A 23,202-nucleotide genomic window follows, 5' to 3' on the forward strand; every position below is an offset into this window, starting at 1 on the left:
TGCAGGATCCTTATCCATGTTTCAGCCCCTTTGTGGGGAGTCTACCCCTAGGGCTCTGTCATGAGCCTTCCCTCTACTCCCTCACTACTTTGGTTAGCTCCCAGGAAGTCAATGACCACCTGTATGTAGATGGTTCCTGGTCTATACAGCCAACCCTGGTCTCTTTCCTGAGCTTCATTTTTTCATCTGTGGTTGTTTGCTTGGACATCTCTACATGGCTGTCTCATGGGCATCTCAAAATTAATATGTCCAAAACGGAATCCATCCTTCCTGCCAAACTCAACCCTCCTTCCTAAAACTGTTATTTCTATCAAGGGTGCCCCTTTTAAGAAACCGTTCCTGGGGCAGTCAGCTGGCGCAGTGAATAGAGCACTGTCTCTGGAGTCAGGAGGACCCGAGTTCAAAATCCGCCTCAGACACTTAACACTTACTAGCTGTGTGACCCTGGGCAAGGCACTTAGCCCCAATTGCCCTGCCTTTCTCTCTCCAACCCCCTCCCCCCAAAACCGTTCCTGATTGCCTCAGTTGTCAAGACCACTCCCAACCCCATCTCTTCGCGTTTCTCCTCTGTGCTCTGCATTCACTTAGCCTGTCGTATCCCCCCAATTGAATGCAACCTCCCACTGCTTAGCACAGCGCCCGGCACATAGTAGGCTCTTTATTGAACTGAACTTTAGGCAGCCTAGTACTGTGCCTGGCACGCAACATGCACTGAATAAGAGCTTAGTGATCATTTTAATGGGAAGGCACTCCCTTGCAGACCTGGGCCTGGATTCAGCACCCAGGGCAGAGGTTGCACCGTCACCATGAACACCCAGGAGGCCTTTCGGAAAGAGCATAATGCAGCTGAAAAGCACAATGCCAGCCCACGGTTTAAAGCCCCTGCAGCTGGGAGAGGCCTCAGGCCAATGGGAAGGCAGCTTCGCCGTCACGTGACAGACCCGCACGGCTGGTGGCCGCCTGAAGTTCTATTTTCTCCTTTTTTTTCAAAGAATTTTCTCTAACCCCTCCTTTTTATGCGCCATTTCGCGAGAACTGCCCATCTACCTCTCGCGAGAGTTGATTGAGCGACAGCTTTGGGGCGGGGCGGAAGGTGCGGTAGGCGGAGCCGAGCGCTGGAGCTGCTACGGCGGAAGCCGGTGCGCGGCTCGGGGGCGGGCCGTGGGGGCGGGGAGGGAGGGGGGAGGGAAGGAAGGGGGGCGGGTGGGGGCGCTCCTCGGGAGCCGTTGGTCGTCGTCGGGGCCGGTGACATGTCTGGAAGCGGTGGAGGCTGCCGCGGCCCCGAGGTGAGCACCGAGCTGACCCCTCTGCCTTAGGCATCGTGGGGCCGGGGCGGGGCGGGCAGGGGAGGGTAGGTGAGGGGTGAGGGAGGGGGAGGGGCGGGGGGGGTGGGGAGGGGGACCCGCCCCCCCCCTCCCATCCCCCTCCCAGCCTCGGACTCCAGTCCAGCCCCTTTTCCCTCCACGCCTCCAGGGCCAGTCCCGCAGTCGCTTAGAACGTCAGCGACTGCAGCCGCAGCTGCCGCAGCTGCCGCAGCCCCTTGGTGAGCGTCTTCTCCGGCTGTCTGCCGCAAGAGGGAGGGGGGTAAGAGCTGCAGACAGGCGGGGGCGAGGGCGGGGGCGGACTCTGTTCTGGGAGGGGTGGGGGGAGCTTGGACAAGCTGGAGGAAGCCCCCTCCCCCACCTTCCCTTCCCCCCTCCTCCCCCGTACACACCACACCAACCCAGGGGACCGAGCTCTGAGAACGTGGGGTCCTCTTCGTTTGGGGTTCGTGCTTTCAGGCACCCCCTCTCCTCTTTACACCCCTGGGGACCTGGTGTGAGCCCCTGCCTGGAGCAGTCAGGTAGCCTCTGCGGATGCCGCCGCAGAGCGTGGGTACCTTTCCGTTTTCTCCCCCCCAGTGAGCATCCTTGTGTGGCTGAGCCCAGCGCTAGGGAAGAGGGGGCTGGGTTCGTGACAGCGCTAGAAGGGCCCTGGTGGTTGTCATTGCCGTCAGTCGTAGCCACTATGCACACATTTTAACCTGGTTTTTCCCGTCGAGCATTCTTACTCATTTGTATAAACGCCAGCTTCTCCAGTGTTCCAGTAATCCTTGCCATTGAAGCTATTTTCTTGTACCTGCTACATAGAACCAAACGAAATTCGTCTATCTTCCTTTGTAGAATGAAAGGAAGAGGTTTATCCTTTAGATTTTTAGGCGGATCTCCCACACTTTGGGAGGCAAGTGTGATACAGTGGAAAGAAAATTGGTTTTGGAGCCAGAGGACCTGAGTTCAAATTCTGCTTCTGATACTTATTTGTATGGCTTTGAGTAAATCACATGACCTCACTGGGTCTTATTTTTTCTTCCATAAAATGAGTGGGATTTGACTAGGTGGCCCTTGAGGGCAGTTCTAGTTTGAAATGTATGGGTCGAATGTGATACTTTAAACATTACTTGACAAGGAGGGAGGCAGCGTGATGTACTGGGGAAAAAAATGTGGGATCTGAAAGCAGTGAGACTTGGTTTGGAAATCCCATACCTGACCCAAGTTGTAGGACCATGGACAAGTCACTCTCTGAGCCTTGATTTACTGATCTATGAAATGTGCCTCCTCGGGATTATTACTAATATCAAATGAAACTATGGAAGATATGTAAAAGCCATTTTGTTTTTATTGGTAATTTATCCTCTTGAACTCATTAAAATAATAACTAGCAATAGTGGAAGGAAATCCTGGGTAGTGTTATCTAAATGTAAGAGGTACTACAACCCCAGGATTTCAAAAGCCCAAATTCTGTTTTCAGTTTTGCTATATGTTTAGTTGTGGGCAAATAAATTCTTTAACAGTTTTAGACACTTAGCTTCTTTCACTGAGCAATAGGGGTAATACTTTGAACAACTTTGTTAAGATTATTGTGTTGATATTGATTTTGATGTGTTTTGAAAGTGCTCTATAAAAATAAAGTTATATTGAAAATAAATTCTTTTTTAAAGATATATTTTTATGCCAGATTTTAAAGGGGACCATCAGATGAGTGTGCTAGAGTTAATGTAGTTTAAGAGGGCAATTTGAAAGCCAAATGAAAGGCCTGTTTATTTGTCAGTGATCTGTCGTGGCAGTTTTTGGTGATCTGTTTTCCCTTTGTCATAGGGCTGTTGTGAGACCCAAATGAGATAATGTTTGTAAAGTACTTTCAAAGACTATATAATTATTAGGTCATCATTATTATTACTTTAATCCAGTGATTCTTAACTTTTTTTGTGTTGAACTAGATGCTCAGTAGACATCTTTCATCAATTAATAAATTTTATCAGTTAGTAAATACATTAATAAACATTTATTGAGTGCCTACTATGTGCTTGGCACTGTATTAAGTGCTGTGGACACAAAAAGAGACAAAAGATAGTTAACTCCCCTCAGATAGTTTACAGTCTAATGGGGAAGACAAATGTATACAAAGCAAACTATAGGATAAGTAGGAACTAATAGAGGGAAGGCACTAGAATTAATAAAGGGTGGGCAATAAAAATAAAAGATAAGATTTTATTTGTGACTTAAAGGAAGCCAGTAGGAAGTCAGTAGATGGAATGGAGGAGGCAAAGCATTCCAGGCATGGAGGAGAGTAAGAAAAAAAGCCCCCCCCCCCCCTTGCACCCTATCATCCCGTTCACCTAGGCTCTCAACAGGTGTCATCCTTGACTCTTCTCTTATTTCCCCCTCCCTCACCCAATCATTTGTCAAATTCTGTTCTTTCTACCTTTGATTCTACCTTTACACCATCTATTTTAACATCTTAACCTCCCTTTTCTTTCCCATCACAGCAGGCCTTCATCAATTTATGTCTGGACTATTGCAATAACCTGCTACTTAAGTCTTTCTGCCTCAAGTCTCTCCCTACTTCAGCCCATCTGCTCTCACCTGTCACTTCCCTCTATTCAGTAAAGTCCAATAACTTTCTCTTACGTACTCCAGGATCAAATTATAAAATCCTTTGTTGTTCCTAACTTCTGTCCTTGTACTCTGTGATCTAGTGATGCTGGCCTCTTTTCTATTTCTCAAACATGACACATTATCTTCAAAATCCAAGTATCTTCAGTGGTTGTCCCCCATGCCTAGAACTCTCTCTCTCCTTCCCTTTGCCTTTTTGATTCCCTAGCTTTCTTAAAGTCTCAGGTAAAATCCCATCTTCTGTAAGAAGCCATTCATAGTCTTTTTTAATCTTACTGCCTTCTCTGAGATGGTTGCTAGCTTATCCTATATATGCTATATATCTTGTTTGTATGTAGTTTTTATATCACCTCCATTAGATTGTGAACTCCTTGAGATCATGGACTGTCTTTAGCTTTTCTTTGTATCTCCAGTGATTAGTGGTGCCTGGCACATAGTAGGCAGTAAATAAATGCTTGTTGACTTGTCATGGCAGTTTTTGGTGATTTGTTAAAGCAAAGCATCTACGGATCCCTTCTCATAATAATGTTTTTTTTTTTATGAATAAAATAAATACATAGGATAACAAAGGATGCCTATTTTATGAAATTTGTTTATCAAAATACTATATATTAAACCAAATTTATGGATCTTAGATGAAGAACCTCTGCAAGTTACATAGCCTGCCAGGACTTCATTGTTTGAAATCAGTAAAATCCCTCCTGAGTCCTCATCTTTTCTTTTCCCTCTCCATTGTGCCCTTTGGAACCTCTTTTTTGTCTTTGACAAATTTTACTTTGTCTTTGACCTTGTCCTCTCACATGCCTTCCATCTTCTTGAATTCATGGAAACCTGGGTCATCAGATGCCTGTAACCTGACCACCTCCTTCAAAACTGGGTATATATGTCAAGCCCTTGACACAAAAGGCCAGGATGAGTAGTCATGATCCTTGTTCCTTTTTGCCTCTTCTAGACTCCCCCTTTACTGTCATTGGTCTTCCCTTAAGGTTCACTCTATTGTCTATATCATTACTATATAGCTTTTTGTTGTCATCATCCACAAACCCCCAGTTCATTTCTTCCTCCTTTTTACAAGGAGTTAAGTCTAGTTAAATCTAGTTCAGTCTCCTCTTTAATTCCACCCTTGTTCTCTTGCTTGATGATTTGATTGTATACATATGGTGTCCTCTTAAGCAACCTGTCTTCCCAAATTTTCAGTCTTGCCTGAATTGGACCTTTTGTTCCATGCCAACCACAGGAATGGTCATACCTTTGATTTCATCATTACCTGTAACTCTTCTTGATCTAGAATTGTAAAATCATTCTCTTGGCTCCCATCCTATCTTTCTGTCTTTTCCTTTGTTTTACTTTACTCTACCTAAATATATTCTTTGTCTTCACTGCCATATCTATTAATTCCATCCCTCCTTTTCTGGTCTACTTCCAGCCTGGACTCATTTTTTCCCTATGCAGTCTTGACCTTATAGGTAACTACTTTAGACTATATACTGTTTCCTATCCATAATCTTCTGTGCCGTGTTGGTGTTCTTGCCTTAATAAAAAACCCCAACTCTGGTTTAACCATTTAACCTTTTCACTCCTATTTGCATGCCTTTTCTAGTCTCCATTAATACTAGTGTTCTTCCCTTGTGATTATCTCCAATTTAGCCTGTTTTTGTCTTGTTTGTACATAATAATTTGCTTGCATGTTGTATTATCCCTTTAGATTGTGAATTACTTGAGGGCAGGGACTGTTTTTGCCATTCTTTGTATCCTCAGCCTGTAGCACAGTGCCTGATACACATACCAGGCACATAATAAATGATTGTTGACTGCTGTTAGAGAAAGTCATACAACCCTGCTGACTATGACAACTAATATTTTATTTCTTACTCTTTTTTTTTTTGGAGGGGGGAGGGCAGGGCAATTGGGGTTAAGTGACTTGCTTGAGGTCACATGGCTAGTAAGTATGTCAAGTGTCTGAGTTCAGATTTGAATTCAGGACCTCCTGACACCAAGGCCTGTGCTCTATTCACCGTGCCACCTAGCTGCCCCTCTATTTTTCTTACTCTTGACCAGTCCACTATTGTTGCAAACCAGTCTTTTTACTTTTCCCTAGTTGACTCTATCGATCTTTCCATATTGCCATTCCAAATCTTTCCTTCTTTTCCCCAAACCTACAGACTATTTATTCTTTTCTCTCTCGGCAGAGAACTCTGCCTTCTACTTTTAAGAAAATGAAGTATATCCATCATGACCTCCATCTTTCTCTTTTTCTGTACCTCACTCCCTTTTTCATCATCCCACATTCTTTCTTCATTTGCTCCAGTGCCTTCCTTCTACTTTTGCTTTGGTTTTATCTTTTCTGGAAGATAGTCCATTTATTCATCATTTCCCTTTTATTTATCTAAAATCTTTCTTTTCTTCTGGCTCCTTTCTTATCAGTCCTATCTCTAAAGAACATTCATTTGACTCTTAATCACTTAATCTATAGTTTTCTATTTCTTTTCCCTTTCATAGGCAAACTCAGAAAAAAAAGCTTCCCATATTGTAGTATGGCTTCTGATCTCGTCAATCAACTGGAACTAGAAACGGATCACTTTTTTACTTCCTGGTCATCTTCTCCACAATTGCTGTATCCTAGAACCAGAGGTGACACCTTGGAGGACTTAACTGTTTCACATCTGAAACTCCAGCACTGGTTCCTCTCTCCCCATCCTGATTGGGGAGTGCCTCATCTGGCCCACTACATCTAGGTAGTCCTAGATATCTTTTCCCAAGTTACCCCCTACAGCTGTGTATGTACCCACAACCTTTCCTCCCCCCTAATTATAGAACTACAATCAAATCAGTTGCTACTAGTAAGGATGTACTAGTCTGCTGTCTAACTTCTCTAGTAACCATCATTTTACTTTTCCAAAGCAAAATACCTTTCCTTGACCGCCACTTCCCTACCTTAGAGAAATCATTTCACTTTTTTGGACCTCACATTTCTCATCTGTAAAATGAGGAATTTAGACTTGATAACCTACCTCTAGGGACCCCTTTTAGCTTTATTATCCTGTGATCCTATCTGTTGTCTTCCCTTCTAGGATATAATCTTCTTGAGGGCAAGGACTCTCTCCTTTTTTGTATTTTTATCTTCATAGCTTAACTGTGCTTGGTGCATAATAAGCACTTAAACACTTTTTCATTCATTCATCAGCTCCCTGCTGGACATCTCCTTTCCAAACTCAATCTGTCCATAATGAAATTTCTTATCTTCTACAATCCTGTTTGTACTCCAAACTTCCCCTTTTTTGTTGAGGGCATCAGTATCCTTCTAATAAGGATAATTACTTCTTGCCTGGATTATTCTGGTAGCCTACCTTTCCAGAGTTATTTAACATTAAATATTTTCATCCTCTCTGTTCCATCCACTCCCTACTTGTTCTTAGAATTTTGGGTTGCATTTATTGCCTCTATGCCTTTGGAGAAGCACCTTCCATTTCTGAGAATCCTTCATTTTCTTCAAAGCTTTGATCAGGTGTCACTGTCTTTGGGAAATTTTTCCTGTTGAAACTCCTATTGATAGTGCTTTCTCTCTTTTCAAATTCTTTTGAATTTTTTTTTAAGCAATCGGGGTTAAGTAACTTGCTCAAGGTTACATGGCCAGTTATTTCTGGGTGTGGTGCTGAGGATCTGAGCCCGGATTTGATCCAGGTCATCCCGACACTGGAGCTGGTGCTCCTACTCACTGAGCCACCTGGCCGCCCCTAAGCAATTGGGGTTAAGTAACTTGCTCAAGGTTACACGGCCAAGTGTTTCTGGGCGGGTGCTAAGTGTCTGAGCCTGGGATTCGATCTCCAGGTTTTCTCAACACTTGAGCCGGTGCTCTTACTCGCTGTGCTACCTGGCCGCCCCTTTTGAATTTTTTTATTTAATTATGAGAAATCCTAGGATTTGCAGCTGGAAGGACTTTCTAGGAGAATGACGGTTTTGTTGTAAGGAAGGAAGAGTACTAGGAGGGTTGATATTTGGAAATGATGAAATTACAGGAGAGAGAGAAAGGAAGAAAAATGTATTTTTGAGTCACCAGAGGTATTGGGTGTCTGATGGGGACAGGGCTAGAGAAAACAAGATTTTACAAAACAAATTTATCCAGCTTTGTAATGTTTGTTTTTCTCGGACACAATTGTTGAACCTGTAACTTTCTGTTTAATGCTTTGCTTGATATTCATAATCAGAGGGATGTCAGTTAGCCAATAAGTATGTCCCAGGCACTGTGCTAAGTGCTGGAGAATTAAGGTGTGAAGATAGATGGAGTGTTGTATGTAAAGAACAGCAAGAAGGGCAGTTTTTCTGGATTGCAAAGTATGGGTGCAGGAGTAATGTCCAGTGAGGCTGTAAAGTTTGTTTGGGGTGGTTATGTTGGGCTTTGAAAGACAAACAGAGGATTTTATATTTTATCTTGTAGTCAGTAGGAAACCGCTGAAGTTGATTGAGTACGAGAGTTACCTGGTGTTTGAGGAAAATTTCTTCGACAGCAGTGTGTAGGCTGGATCGGAATGTGGAGAGACGATACAGGGAAGCTAGTTGGGAAGCCTTCACAATGACCTGGTTGGTTGTTGTCCTTCATTCTCAAAGAGGAACAAAGTGATATCATTGTGTTGGAGTCAAGGTATAGTGTGTCCAACTGTGGATTTATCAAACCAATATGAGCTTGGAAGGCTCTACCACAAATTGGGCACAAATGGTCCACATTAATATTTGGAGTGGAAATGTCTCTAAATTTATGCATCTCATGTTTCTTTTAAGCTACTGCAATTCTGCGTCACTTATATAGCACAGCTCCTTCTTTGATGCAGGCAGGCTGTGTTGGGTGGTCCTTTGCCAGTGTCTCCCTTGTCACAATTGATTCCAGAGTTCTTCAGAGAACTCTTGCGAATGTCCTTGTATTGATTCTTCTGACTTCTGAATGAGCACTTGCCTTGTGTGAATTCTCTGTAAAATAGTCTTTTAGGCAAACATATGTTTGGCATTTGAACACTATGGGCAGTCTGTCAGAGTTCTGCTTTCTGCAGTACAGTTTGAATGGTTGACAGTTTGGATGGAGAAAGGACCTCAGTGTCTGGTACCACATCTTGCCAGGTGATCTTCAGACTCTTCCTAAGACAGTTCAAATGGAAGTGATTCAGTTTCCTGGCAAGACACTAGTAGACTGTACATACATATTTCACAGACATAAAATGAAGTCAGCATAATAACTCTGTAGATCTGGGCTAGAGGTAATGAGGACCTGAAAATGGTAGCTCAGTGAGTGAAAAGAAAGGAAGTATGGTTATGAGAGATGTGGAGGAAGAAATGGCAAGATAGGGCAACTGATTGGGTGTGACAGGGAAGTGAGAGTAGGGTGTTAAAGACGTGCTGAAGTTAGGATAAGAACCTGGGAAGCTGAAAGGGTTCTGGTGCTTTCAGCAGAAATGAAGCATTTGGAAGAAGGGATAGTTTAGGAGGAATGAGTTCAATTTTGGACATGGCTAAGTTTAAGATCTCTCTAGGCCATCCAGTTTGAAATGTCCAGTGGGTAGTTGGTGATGTGACACTGAAGTTCAGGGGAGACACTGGGGCTGACTGTGAGTCATTTACAGAGATATGATAGATAAACTCATGGAAACTGATATCAAAGAGAAAAAGTGTAGAGGGAGAAGAAAAGGGGACATAAGAGAGTCTTTTGGAGGACCTACAGTTGGGAGGTCCAATATAAGATGATGAGCCAGCAGAGGAGACTGAGAAAGCTGTCTTCTTTTTTTTTTTAATTTTTAAATTTTATTTTAGAAAGCTGTCTTTCGATAAATCTTAAATGATTTTGACATATGCATGAGAGATGCTTCAGAGGAATTACTTTAAGACAACATTGTGCTCTACTGAATTAAATACCTTTAAAAAAAGTTAAACAAACATCATATCACCTCATCTTCTCTAAAATTTTTAGTCGTGTGGATTGTAAAGACATGGTTTCTTGCCTAATATCATAGAATTTTAATTAGGGGTAGAAGTGATGTTAGAAGTAAGTCATCTACAATATGACAGATTAGGGGCAGACCCAGCTGAACTCTCAATATGCCCCTTCAAACTACTTTAAAACAATACCTTAACTCAAATTTTGGAGCAGCAGAGCTAACAAAAAGTCAGGGTGAGATATTTTTCTGGCATAAGAAAACTTTAGGCAGGTAAAAATCTGTAAATTTGGGGTGGAGGTCTGGTGGAGGTTTCTATGGAACCCACAGTGAGGTAGTGGCAACAGTGACCAAGAGCAGCAGCAGCATTAGCTTTAGGAGTCATCAGCCCATAGATGGTGAGGGCATCAGACAGTTTCTCAGAAAGAGATTACAGGAGACCCTTTAATGGCACTGGGTATAGCTAGTGCTGATGGACAAATCTATTGTCCATATGCAGTTCTGGGTCATGGTTCCAGGGTGGAGAGGAGTGCTGGTGGTCAGTCACAAGGGAGCCGGAGCCCTGATCACAGTGCCAAAGCAGAGAGGTGTGCTAATTTGTGGCTACAGGGAACTAGGGGCCGTTTTTCTTGTAAAGACCAGAGCTTGACCAAGAAAGCTTGACCATACCTCCTGCAGGATCATGTTACCTTGGAAGCAGCAAAAATGTATAGACCCCTCCGGAATTAGCTCTGAAAAACAGCAGCACAATAAAACTTAAATCCTGAGTTGGTGCTGCCCCCCCGCCCAAGGTGAGGAGGAGAGTCTAGTTTTAATGTAAAGTTCCTAGTCAAGAAATGGGCTGGAAAAATGAGCAAACAACAAAAAAAAACTTGATCATCAAAAGCTACTAAGATGTCAGGGAGTACCGTGACATAAACTCAGAACATAAAAATAGCTACATAAAAAGCATCAAATAAAAATGCTAATTGGATTCAAGTCCAGCAACAGCTCCTGGAAGAGTTAAAAGAGATGAGTGGTAGAGAAAAATCGTGAAAAGAAATGAGAGTGATGCAAGAAAATTATGAAAAGAAGCACAAACAATACTAAAGAAAGCAATACCTTAAAAAACAGAATTGGCCTAATAGTAAAAGAGGCATAAAAATTCACTGAAGAACTCCTTAAAAAGCAAGGATCAGACCTCACTACTGTCTGCCTCTCTCTCCCCGCACACTGGGAACCTGCGTGTCAGCTGCTCCCTCAGCAAGATGCCCCCCAAAAAGGGAGGGCATGGAATTAAACCACAATCGATGTTTAGAAGATTTGGGACTTCATTGAAAATTGGTGTGGTTGGATTACCAAATGTTAGGAAATCTACATTCTTCAATGGCCTAACAGAGCCAGGCAGCAGCAGAAAACTTCTCATTCTGCAATATTGATTCTAATGAGAGTTAAGTACCTGTACCAGAAGACAGATTTGATTTTTTGTGCCAATATCACAAACCTGCAAGCAAAATTCCAACCTTTTTGAATGTAGTTGATATTGCTGGCTTTGTGAAAGGAGCGCATGCTGGACAGGGCCTGAGAAATGCCTTTTTGTCTCACATAAGTACCCGTGATGGAATCTTTCATCTACTTCGATCATTTGAAGATGAGGACATCATTTGCATTGAAGGAAGTGTTGATCCTGTTCGAGATATAGAAATAATACATGAAGAGCTTTGACTTAAAGATGAGGAAATGATAATTCCCTTAATGGATAAACTAGAAAAGGTGGCTGTGAGAGGAGGAGACAAGAAATTAAAACCTGAATATGACATAATGTGCAAAATAAAAACTTGGGTTATAGATGAAAAGAAACCTGTACACTTCTATCATGATTGGAATGACAAAGAGATTGAAGTGTCAAATAAACACTTGTTTCTGACTTCAAAAACCAATTATCTACTTGGTTAACTTTTCAGAAAAGGATTATATTGGAAAGAAAAACAAATGATTGATAAAAATTAAAGAGTGGGTAGAAAAGCATGACCAAGGTGCCTTGGTCATTCCTTTTAATGGGGCCTTGGAACTAAAGTTGCAAGAAATGATTGCTGAGGAGAAACGGAAGTATCTGGAAGAGAACATGGCACAACGTGCTGTGCCAAAGATCATTCAGGCTGGATATGCAGCACTCCAATTAGAATACTTTTTCACTGTAGGCCCAGGTGAAGTACATGCATGGACCATCAGGAGAGGGATGAAGGCTCCTCAGGCAGCAGGAAAGATTCACACTGATTTTTGAAAAGGGATTCATTATGGCTGAAGTAATGAAATATGAAGATTTTAAAGAGGAAGGTTCAGAAAATGCTGTCAAGGCTGCTGGGAAATACAGACAACAAGGTAGAAATGACATAGTTGAAGATGGAGACATTATCTTCTTTAAATTTAATACACTTCAGCAACCTAAGAAGAAATTAATTTTAAATGTTGCACATTGCTCAGAAATAATACTATTTCAAAGAGGAAAAAAAAACCCACAACAAGGATTGGCCAAATGCAAAGAAGAAATACAAAATTTCCCAGAGAAAAAATAAAACCAGTTCAGTAACTCAGTCATCCATTCATCATTAAGGAGGCTTGCCTCTTTAAGGGACACAAAATACAAAAGTCAAAGTATTCCACCTCTGGATAGTACATTCATTTAGTCAATCACAGAATCCTTAATTCAATCACAAATAAATTACCATTCCATCAGTTACTACTCAACAGAAAATAACACAGTTCAGCAGACAGGGCTTCTAGCCACTGTCTGACCATTACATCCATACTTAGTTACTGGAGAGGGAAGCACCAACATCTGGGTTTTCAAAGCTGAGAGGGGGAGTGGGGAAGAGGGGGGGGGAGTCCCAAAGCAAAACCGCACATCAGGGTTAGTCACTACTCAGTATCACGGAGAGGTCTTTTCATCTTGACTCAGGGCAGGCTTTCAGCTTTCATGGTTTCCCTTCCATGGTCCCAGCTCCCAACTGGATTCACCAAACTGCCACCTGGGTTCAAAGGCGGAGAGCTCCCAGTTCCTTGTCCAGCTCTTTCATGTGGTTCCTGTTCCATTGTGAAGCTCACAGTGTCCAGTCCACCTTAAATCCTTCACAGTCTCTGTTTCTGGGAAGTCAAGGCTTAACAAAACCACAGACAGATAAAATACCAGCACCATAGTCATGCTTCCTCAGTTTTCTGCAGCTCCAGCTGGTCCTCGGAAATCCTCAGCAGCTTGGCTGGCCCTCGAACTCAGCAGCTCCTCAGCAGCCACTTGGCCTTCACACAGCTCGTTCCCAGCAGCTCCAGTTCCCCACAGTTCCTGTCCCTGGCAGTCTTCAGAAGGAATCCTTAGCAGAAACTCTGGCTGGCTCAAAAAAAGGAGTTCGAGCTGCTGCCACTGCCGCTTCCAGTCACTGTGCTGGCTCCAGCCCAGCTCCTACTTGGCTCTGGCTCCTACTTGGCTCCAGCTCCTTCCTGCCCCAGCCCTTCCTGCTACATCAGCAAGTTCAAGGGGCATGGAAGATCTTCAAATCCCATTACCATAATAGAGGGGGGGGAGGAGAAAGAGAGAGAGAGAGAGAGAGAGAGAGAGAGAGAGAGAGAGAGAGAGAGAGAGAGAGAGAGAGAGAGAGAGAGAGAGAGAGAGAGAGAGAGAAAAGAAGAAGAAGAAGAAGAAGAAGGAGGAGGAGGAGGAGGAGGAGGAGGAGGGAGAAAATATTAAATTAATAATCATAATTGTGACTGTTAATGGGATTAGCTCTTCCAAAAGAAATGGAACCAGAAGAATGGATTAGAAACTAAAAATCCAACAATATGTTGTTTATAAGAGACAGACGAAACAAAAAGGCACACAGAGTTAAAGTAGAAGGCTGGAACAGAATTTAATATACCTTGACAGTCAGAAGAGCGGGGGTAGGAATCATGATGTCAGACAAAGCAAAAACAAAAATAGATCTAATTAAAAGAGATAATCAGGGAAACTATATTTTGTTCAAGGTTACCATAGATGATGAAGTAATATTAAAAGAAAATTTAACAGCAAGTTTCTCTGATTAAGGCCTCATTTCTTAAATACATAGGGAGCTGTCAGATTTATAAAAATAAAATATCCCCAGTTCATAAATAGTAAAAGGATTTGAAAAAATGGTCTAAGCACCATTGATTAGAGAAAGGCAGTTTAAAACTTAGAATCACACTTACTAGAAATGATGAATGTTGGAGGGTATGGAGGAAAATTAGTATATTAATGAATTGTTGGTGGAGTTGTGAACTGGACCAGCCATTCTGGAGTACAATTTGGAACTAGTCTCAAATGGCTAGAAAGTGTTTTAATTCAGCAATACCAATGTCAGTGTTAGTATCTCAAAGAGATCCAAAAAAAAGAAAAAGCTCCTATATGTGCAAAAATATTTATAGTCACTTTTTTGTGGTGGCAAAGAATTGGAAATTGAGGGGATGATGATCAATTGGGGAATGACTGAACAAGTTCTAGCATATGATTGTGATGGAATACTGTTATATAAGAAATAGTGAGGGAGATGGTTTTAGAAAAACATGGTAAAACCTATATGAACTGATGCAAAGTGAAGTGAGAATCAGATCATTGTATACAGTAACAGCAGTGTTGGATTGATGATGAACTGTGAAAGACTTGGCTACTCTGATCAATGCAATAATCCAAAAAATTCCAAAGGACTCCTGATGAAAAAATGCTGTTCATCTCTAGAGAGAGAACTGATGAATTTTGAGTGCAAATTGAAGTAAGATTTTCTCATTTGTTCTTATTTTTCTTGTTCTTTTTGGAAATATGGCTAATGTGGAAATATGTTTTGCATTATTTCCCATGTATAATTGATATCATGTTGCTTGCCTTCTCATTGGACGTTGAAGGTTGTGTGAGGGTGGCAGAGAACTTGCAACTAACTCAATATAAAAAGAAAATAATGTTAAAAATAAATAATGAATTGAAAGAATTTTGAAGCGGGGGGGGAGGGGAGGGTGTTAAATCATCTACTCTCCTCCTTTTAATCTATTTTTTTTTTTGTCTTTTGGAGGGCAAATGGGGTTAAGTAACTTGCCCAAGGTTACATGGCTAGTTTTTTGTGTGTGTGTGGGTGTTAAGTGTCTGAGGCCAGAACCGAACTTGGGTCCTCCTGACTCTGGGGTCGGTGCTTTACTCACTTTGCCACCTAGCCACCCCTTACTCTCCTCCTTTTAAAGATGAATTTAGGGGTCAAAGGAATTGTGACTAAGCAATAAGTGGCATCTTAATATTTTTCCTCAAAAGCAGAAACATAATTAGTATAGGAAAATTAATAAAAAGAAATCTTTTCCACTACATATAGGAGCATACTTTTTCACAAACAACTATATTACCAGTGGGAGGGGAGACACACAGGGAGCACACTTGTAGGGTATACATATGGCTGGACATACCTAGCCAGGTGAATCAAACTCCTATGGCTGCATCCCTGCTAGAACTTTCCTCCATTTTTTCTTCTTCTTTCTTCCCTTCAGAGCTGCTGATGTCTTCTGGTGAAGTTGTTTGGTGACCTATTTTCTCTGCTGAGCTGGACCGCAAGTCCTCATACTCCAGACCTACCACTCTGCACTGTATCCCATTGCCTGGTTTGTGAAAGTCTTGCATGTTCTCCCTTCACATTTTCATTGATGATAATCTTAATACCTGTGTAAATTATTCTCATAAAAGATTTTACATAGATGAGAAAGATCATTTTAAATTCTTGCTAGAAGGTTCATTTAAAAAAAAATCATTTTTCTTCCACTGATTCTGTGTGATTAGCAGTTATGGAATACCACAGTCTCCAAAGAGCTAAAGTTGTCACCCAAAAGGAAAAAGCTCATTTAAAGCATGAATAGTCTGTAGCACAAAGGGGTATCATTAGAGAAGTATGATTGACTGGAAAAGGAGGTGATCTGAACATGTAGTGAGAATGAATGATAACTGATGGGCCATTGACATATTCTATTGGTATCCATGAAAATTCAGGATCATTTATAGTTTATCTTGAACAAGAGTTGAACAGGTTGTAAAGGTATGGATTGTTTGAGAGCTATATAAGTGATGTCAAGCTCAAATAGAAACAGATCTCTGCAGAGGTAGAAAATCACAAATTTACCTACCTGCAGAGGTAGAAAATCACTTAGAAAATCACAAATTGACATTGTCTATATTTTATTATATTGTATTCTAAAAATTTCACATAACATTTTAATCTAGTTCTGCCATACCTTCTCATTGAAGAAAGTATTCATTACATATAAGTATGAGTAGTCTATAAGCCTTTGACCATATTCTTATTCCTGAACCAACTTCTGAAACAAGCAAAAATACGTATTTAAACAATTTTTATATATAGCAGATGGCACATATTATTATTGATTTAATATACTGTTGTCATTGCTATTAAAAGTTCATATTCAGTGTCTTGGACAGCAAATTAAGCTCACCAACGATGGTTTTTTAATTGGAAAACCAAATGTGATTTCCCTCATTTCCATTTATTGGTGTGTCATCTGATGTATCAGGTGTGTTACTTAATGTAAATGTGAAGTTTTCTTATTTTATTTTACTTTTTTAAACTTTGGAACTATGTCTTTAGTTTTGTAAGATCCTAAGTCTTTGTTGGTGTCCGTTTTATTTCTTTTGGAGGGAAATTGGGGTTAAGTGACTTGCCCAAGGTCACACTGCTAGTTTGTGTGTGTGTGTGTGTGTATGTATGTATGTATGTATGTGTGTTAAGTGTCTGAGACCAGATTTGAACTCAGGTCCTCCTGACTCCAGGGCTGGTGCTCTGTTCACTGTGCCACCTAGCTGCCCCCCATTTTATTTCTTTAGGTGAAAAGAGATTGGGTGTCTCTTAACAAAAACAAACAATTTAACATTTATATAGCACTTACCATGTCTCAGGTATTAGGTTAAGTGCATTACAGTTATTATTTCATTTGATTCTTAAAACAACCCCAGGATATGGGTGCTATTATTATTCCCATTTTACAGATGAGGAAACAATTAACTGACTTGTCCAAGGTCACATAATTGGTAGGTGTCTGAGGCCAAATTTGAAATGAGGTCTTCCTGATTCCAAGCCTGGCAATCTTATTTACTGTGCCACACTAACTTATAATACTTTCTGTGGTTAAATCCCTTCTTTGTTTCAAGCAAATGACTTACATAACAACTCTTAGCACATAGTTCAAATGTCTGATATTTGGGAGAATGCTGGTTTAATAGTAGCAGAAGAAACATATTAAAGCATTAAGAACAAACAGCTTGGATATATAGGAAACAAGACTATACCCTGAGGGAGGAACAGGAGGAAGCACATGCCAGGCAAGTCATACCCCTACCAGCTCCTTGACTACTATTTCCCTTCAGATACTGTTGGAGACAGTGCAAAATTCTGAACCCAAGAGCTTAGGAATAATAATGCCCCTTAAACCACCAGACAGAGCTTACAACTCAGCCCCTGTGGCCGTAGAGGGGAGAAATCCTTGCAGAGAAGGGCTCTCCATTCACTGCTGTTAGCAGCAACTACTAGTCAACTGCTACTAATAGATAATTAAGCAAAAGAGCCCTGAAAATGATCTCACCTCTTAGACCACTGATCCCACTTTCAGCCCTGTCCTCATAATAATCATCTGGGATAGCAACCCCTGTGAGAAGGGTCAACCATTCCCGCTGGTTACCAGCCAGTTCTGTCTTACCCCTGCCTCTTTTCCCTACCACCCCCCACTCTCCCACATTACACTCAGGGCAGGTAAACCAGCCCACTTGAAGCAATTAGGTACCATGCAGGAATTACAGCAGGCAGCATGTGCTAGGCAAGTCAAACCATGTTTACCATCTTGACCTACATCTCCCCTCATACTGATGAACCCAGGAGCCTTAAGAATAGCAGTGCTGGGGTGGCCAGGTAGCACAGTGAGTAAGAGCACTGGCTCCAGTGTTGGGATGACCTGGGGATCGAATCCGGGCTCAGATACTTAGCACCCACCCAGAAACACCTGGCCGTGTAACCTTGAGCAAGTTAATTAACCCAGTTGCTTAGGGGCGTCCAGGTGGCTCAGCGAGTAAGAGCACCGGCTCCGGTGTTGGGATGACCTGGGGATCACATCTGGGCTCACATACTCAGCACCATACCCAGAAATAACTGGCCATGTAACCTTGAGCAAGTTACTTAACCCCGATTGCTTTAAAAAAAAAAAGAATAGCAATGCTTCCAGCTCAGTTCTTGCCACTACCGTCCCGTGGGATTGCAACCTATAAATACAGCTTGGCCACTGCTTTTGCAGGTGCTACAGTCACAGCTACTGAAGATCCTGAGTGGGTATACTTTGCCATCAAAATCCATCCCAGTCTACCTTCTTCCCTTTCTCCTTCCCTCTCAGTTGCCCTCCCTCCTTTCCTTTCTTTCTTTTCTTCTTTCCCTCCCCTTCCTTTTCTCCTCCCTTCCCTTCCTTCTTTCCTTCCTTCCTTCCTTCCTTCCTTCCTTCCTTCCTTCCTTCCTTCCTTCCTTCCTTCCTTCCTTTCTTCCTTCCTTCCTTCCTTCCTTCCTTCCTTCCTTCCTTCCTTCCTTCCTTCCTTCCTTCCTTCCTTCCTTCCTTCCTTCTTTCCTTCCTTCCTTCCTCCCTCCTTCCTCTCTCTCTTTTTCCCTCTCACCCCTCTCCCTCCTTTTCTTCCCCCAGTTTAACCTGTGATTTGATTAGAACAGGTAGAATTATCATTTGACAGAAAAGAACTTCCAGAATTCAACTTCAGTGCCTCATCTTGGCTTAGAGTTTACCTTGGGATCTCAAGGATTTTGACAGTGAAAGGCAAACTCTGAAAGGGTCTGCCATGCTGGAAAGGCTTCAGATATGTTTCTGGCAACAAACTTGTCAAGTTAAATATAGAGGTTTATTGCCAGTAGGCTGACCACTTGGCGTTAAGTTTTCTTTGTTGTTGTTGGTCCCTTTACTTTTTTTTCCTTTTTGTTGTAATGTTGACATGTCAGCATGAACATTTCTTTATATAAAATACAGAATTCTGTACTTTGTATAGTTAATTCTGTGATTCTTCATTATGTACAGCTTCTTTTTGGCATGTACTTTTACATGGTAGTTCTCTCACTGCTTTACTTTATGTTCCCTTCTATACTTAATTTTGGTTTATTCTGTTTTTTTAAAAAAAATCATTTATTGATACTTTTCACTTTTTTAGTATCATTATTATTACTCCCATTCCACACCATAGAAATCTTCCTTTGTAATAATTAGTATAGTTACATACAAAAAAACCCCCCAAGTTCATATTGGTTATGTTTGAAAATATAGTTCTTGTTCTGTACCTCTGGTTCATCAGTTTTTCTTCCAAGAAGTGGGAAGCATGAGTCTCTTTCATAGTTTTCCTTTACAGTGATGTAGTTGTAGAAATTGTTTTCTTAGGTGGGTTCACTTCACTCTGCATTAGTTGACTTCCATTTGAAGGTAAGAATGGAAGTAGACAATTAAAAATATGGATCAAAGGTAAGGAATGAGAGAGGCCAAAGCCTTGTATAAATAGAGCCTTATCATAAATATTTTCTTCAAGAAAATATTGAGAAGGTGCTGATCAAGGTGGAGCACCAAATCCCAATATAAAAGATGAAATAGATCATATTTTAACTGAAAAGGAATGACTTATTACAAATGTGGGAGTCATTCCTGAATCAGCAGTCCTTATATAGACCACTGACTTAGTAGAGCAAAGATCAAAGCTAATAAGCTGGAAAAAAACCCAACCCTTCCATTCTTTTCTATTTAAACAAAATGATGGTGAGTAAAGGGCTACAAGTGAATGAAAGCATACCAATTATAATAATTTTATACAGAAATTTAGCTGACATAAATCTGTCATAATTGGTCAACAAAACATTGTACTCTGTACCAAGTACTAAGGATACAAAGAAAAGGAAAGAAAGGACCTACCTACAAGGAGCTTGCATTCTAGCAGATGTGACCCAAAAAAGTGCTTTAATAAAGAACACTTGACTTACTTGTTAAGCAGAGAGATATGGCAGTTAAAGGCAACATAGATTTGGGGTATAAGTTTGTTTGCAAAATATTACAGACATAGATGATGGAAGATTTAGAACAATATTGCTTCAACATTGGAAAGGGTGTAGAATGACAAGAACACTAATATACTGCTTTTAAATGGTTCAACTGTTCTGAAAAGCAATTTGGATTATGTGGAATAATGATCCTTTTTTGACCCTAAGGAAGCCAAAGACAGAACAAAAAGTCCCACATACACCAAAACGTTTATATCATCTGGAAACAAAGTGATGGCCCATCAATTAGGGAACGAATGAAAAAAATGTTGTATAATAATGGGAATGATAAAAGAATTCTATTGTGCTTTGAGAAATGACAGAAATGAGGAATTCAGAGAACTAGGGAAAGACTTTGTCAGAATTTATAAAGTAAGCAGAAGAGACCCAATGATCACAATAATGTAAAAACAACACTGAAAAAGTAGATGAACTCAGATTAATTATAATCACTAGACTTGGTCCCAGAGAACAGATGATGAATCTGTCAATAAACATTTGCTAAATAACCTACTATGTATCATACACCGTGCTGCTTTTGTATATTGATGTTAAAGTCATTTTCAGTATAGCCAGGTCCTGAATCCAAATCTCGTACTCCTTCCATTGTACCATCCATGTTCACCATCGTTCACCATTGCCTAAAAGTGGCCATAAATCTAACCTTGTCCCACTGGGATTACTTGGGATCTTTAGCCCTTTTTTTCTCTTCTCCAGCCATCAGATAAAAATAAAACTTCAACCTTAGTTTGTTTCCAAAATCTAGTTAAGTTTTCAAGAACTCTGTGATGCCTCTATGCTAGGATGGAGAAAAGGAATAGAACCTTGATGGAAACACTAGCAGGATAGGGAAAGTGGTTTAAGTGTGGTGTGAACTTCAAAAAGCTGTAATTTAAAATCCTAAGAAAACTACATATCCGTCTCCCATGTGAAAACAAAAAGGAATACAATTCTGCAAGAACACATTTACAATGTAAATAATACTCAATACATTCATTCCTAGAATAAGAAACAAAGCCCAACAAAATTAATTATTGGAAGACAGAAATGCCCAGTGTACTCATTTCTGATGGAACTGCACAGCAGTTCAGCTGAACGGAAAACAATTTGGAATCATGAGCAAAAATCTCATATATTTTTCTACTTTTTACACATACCTTAGAAGCATAATATATATTTTTTTAATTAAAGTCAGTTTGTCTGCATCATCCAAGTTGTGTATTTCCACTTCTCTTGTTGCCTACAGGTAACCTTAAAACCAGCCTTTATATTTAAACACTGGCATGAAGCTATATAGAATGTGCAGAAAATCTAAAAAAGTACTTGTTTTTAGTTATCATGAATATCAGAGTCAATATTTGGCATGTCATAAGCAACACCTATTCCTCTAAAGCATTGTTCACCATTGCCTAAAAATGGCCATAAATCTAACCTTGTTCCACTGGGATTACTTGGGATCTTTGGCCCTTTTTTTCTCTTCTCCAGCCATCAGATAAAAATAAAACTTCAACCTTAGTTTGTTTGCAAAATCTGTTACTACCACTCCTATGCCAGGGGAGTTGAATGACTTTGAAAGAAGATAAGCTGCCAACCAGCCGTCTCCAACTACAAACTCATGTTTCAGTTGAAAAGGAATCAAGGTATAGTGGATAAAAGCAGAACAAAGAATAGAGATCAAGATCCAGTGTTACTCTAGGGAAGGAAACTACAGTGTTTCTCAGTTTTAATATCCATTACTCAAAAACTCAGGAAAGATATTTCATCATTATGGGTATTCCCTTCAATGAGGAAGATCACATCTGTTCATCTTATGTAACTCTTTTACATATCCACCTAAAAGGCTCCAGAGCTTTCCTCCCATTCTGAATATGGTTAGGAGGCTTAGCAGTGGAGCACACACAAGCTATATCCATGGGTGATCCCATCCAGTTCTAGATCTATGATCACATTAAATTATACAAATGAAAGTTGTATGAGCACAAAACACACATTTGTCATAACAGATGGAAAAAGACAAAATAAAAATAAGAAAGCTAAGCTAGATTTTAATTTCTGTTCAGTGCTATCCTGCAAGATAGGTTGCTGTTTTCTCCAGGCTTTTTTTTAATTGCTTTTTTGCAATACCGTTGTTATTGACCACTGTAGACAGTGTAACCTTGTCTCATCTTTGTAGTTTTCATAGTTATAGACAGTATAATCATAGCTGCTATAATTTTGTCATCATCATAGGCACTATTGTAATTTCCATATCCTTGATCAGAGTAGTTACTAAGTTCTTGGTTTCAGTTTTGGCTTTGAATTTGATTTTGCCATCACCTCAGCTGAGAGCTGTTATATCTATTCCTTTTTTCTGTTGTTACTGTTATATTACTTTGGGCTCTGCAGTTTAATTTCACACTTCCCAAAACCAGGTTTATGGTATCTGGTTTCTAACAGTTTTTTCTAATTCTTAATCTACATATGTGATTTTTAAAAAGTCTCTTTATTTTGTTTGGTTGTATATTCAATATTCCCAACCTCTCTAACCCTATAAAAATTCTTGATTGATTCTTTAACTATGTTTAGTCTTAGACTACCTAGATTTTTTTTTTTGTGAGAGCTCTTTTCCTTTTATAAGTTTATAAGTTTTTGTTTTTTGGGGTCTGTCAAAGTGAAATCCTTTTTAAGTTCTGGGATCCTATCAGTACTATCAACGTCTTTGAAAAGCACAGATCTAGATCTCTGAGATCTTTGAATTATTGAATTTATTTTAACTGTTAATCTATAATCTCTCCAAAATGAAACTACTCTTCAGGCAGATCTTGTATCCCTCCTCAACTCTCCAGTAATCATTTTATCATTATATTGTTGGGTTTTGTTTGAATTGATTTTGGGCTGTGTGGCAGACACCTCAGAGTTGGTGTGTTCTTTCACATCTTTCATGGTGGTGGGATTGTTGATGTAAAAATGGAGTCAAAGTAGTATTGATAGTAACCCATTGTATCAGATATTAGACTAGATTTTTGCACTTTACAGTTTGTCTCATTATTCTAGCTGCATTGGTTCTCCTTTGTAAATTATTGTGTATGTGTTTACATGTTGTGTTTCCCTTGTAGGATCTAAGCTTTTTGAAGGTAGGAATGATTTCATTTTTATTTTGTATCCTCAGTGCCCTGCACAATTTAATTGTAGTGTCCTACGTGACCTTTTTATTAGCGTTATGACCTGAGGTCATAGCAGGCACCTCATAATTCAAGGTGCTATGTATGATGTTTAAAT

General features: G+C 40.4%; 1 protein-coding gene and 1 pseudogene across 15 annotated transcripts in view; both read left to right on the forward strand.

The window, feature by feature from the left end:
• Positions 1-23,202, forward strand: part of AKAP11 (A-kinase anchoring protein 11) — a 114,979-nt gene that overhangs the window by 7,935 nt on the left and 83,842 nt on the right. For 5 of the 15 annotated variants that reach the window (XM_069068675.1, XM_069068673.1, XM_069068672.1 and 2 more), the window contains exons 1-2: positions 1,181-1,286; positions 15,368-15,478. The gene's annotated coding sequence lies outside the window, so the exon portion shown is untranslated. Of the gene's footprint in view, positions 1-1,180; positions 1,287-1,429; positions 1,585-6,434; positions 6,668-15,367; positions 15,479-23,202 lie in introns of those variants that run through there. The other 10 variants (XM_069068678.1, XM_069068679.1, XM_069068670.1 and 7 more) reach the window with 6 other exon arrangements.
• On the forward strand, positions 7,329-13,454 carry LOC138146649 (obg-like ATPase 1 pseudogene; annotated as a pseudogene).

Source organism: Petaurus breviceps, unplaced genomic scaffold, assembly GCF_028583685.1.
Source record: "Petaurus breviceps papuanus isolate PSGF00001 unplaced genomic scaffold, PetGlider_PUasm1.0 90769, whole genome shotgun sequence".
Taxonomy (NCBI): domain Eukaryota; kingdom Metazoa; phylum Chordata; class Mammalia; order Diprotodontia; family Petauridae; genus Petaurus; species Petaurus breviceps.